Genomic DNA, 1,057 nt, shown 5'->3' with positions numbered 1-1,057 from the left:
ACTTCTTTTCTGTAAGCTCCCATGCATGCAAATATTAATGGAAATTGTGTTTCATTTCTCCTGTTAATCCATCTTTTAATGAAGTGGCAGAACCCCTGCTACTAAACCTAAGAGGGTAGAGAAAAAGTTTTCCTCCTTAACACTCTTCTATTAAGCCATCCTATGTTAGTACAGGGACAACCTACAAAGTCATCTCCCAGAATTCTTAACAGGAATTGAGGCACAGTTTCCTTTGTTTTTGACTTCTGTCTCAACCCATCTGGACATCATTCTGAAATTCTTGTTCCTCTCTCCACCACTCCAGATCAAGGCCCAAGCCAGAGGAGCTGAGTCTCTTTTAATTATTTCATTCATTCATTCATTCATTATTTGCCTGTGCTGGGTCTTAGTTGTGGCATGCAGGATCTTTTTTTAAGTTGCAACATGAGGGATCCTTAGTTGCGGCATGCGAACACTTAGTTTCGACATGTGAGATCTAGTTCCCTGACAGGGAATCGAACCTGGGCCCCCTGCATTGAGAGTGCAGAGTCTTAGCCACTGGACCACCAGGGAAGTCTCTATTTCTTTTTTTTATCTTTAAAAGGGATTTTACTTCTCCTTTCTGACCTGGAGTGAATAACCATATCCTGCTTCTTTTCTACCTTGTGAATTTCATTATAAGCAGAATTCTAAGTAAGCATCTGTGTGCAAAAAAAAAAAAAAAAAGGAGAGAGAAAGCAATGGGGAAACTCAGGGTACTTGTAATAAGAGGACCCTACAATAACTAATAATATTCAAGGCAAGTGCAGCTGGTGAGTTTGAGAAGAGCAACTGAGCCAGGCAGAGGCATTGCCCTCTTCAATAGAAGTGAGGATAAGGAGTTCATGGTAAAGTCTGCAGGGCTGGAGCAGTTTAGCCCTATGAATTTTTGAAGCAGATCACTAGGGCTATCTTCCAAAATAGGAACTCACCATGAGGGAAAACTGTTGAGTGTGGAAGCAAAAGAGATCTGAACAATAGAAACAAGGGGAAGAAACATCTAAATAAAAGTGGGGGAGAAGATCAGAGCCAGAAAATC

The 1,057-nt window shown here is 41.0% G+C and overlaps 1 non-coding gene across 1 annotated transcript; it reads right to left on the bottom strand.

The window, feature by feature from the left end:
* Positions 1-479: 479 nt before the first annotated feature.
* TRNAE-CUC (transfer RNA glutamic acid (anticodon CUC)) lies at positions 480-552 on the bottom strand. Its single transcript has one exon. It is a non-coding gene; the product is annotated as a tRNA-Glu (tRNA).
* Positions 553-1,057: the final 505 nt, after the last annotated feature.

The sequence above is a fragment of the Aethalodelphis obliquidens genome, unplaced genomic scaffold, assembly GCF_003676395.1.
Source record: "Aethalodelphis obliquidens isolate GAN/ISIS:26980383/991018 unplaced genomic scaffold, ASM367639v1 scaffold74, whole genome shotgun sequence".
Taxonomy (NCBI): domain Eukaryota; kingdom Metazoa; phylum Chordata; class Mammalia; order Artiodactyla; family Delphinidae; genus Aethalodelphis; species Aethalodelphis obliquidens.
This window is presented reverse-complemented; position numbering and strand designations above follow the sequence as displayed.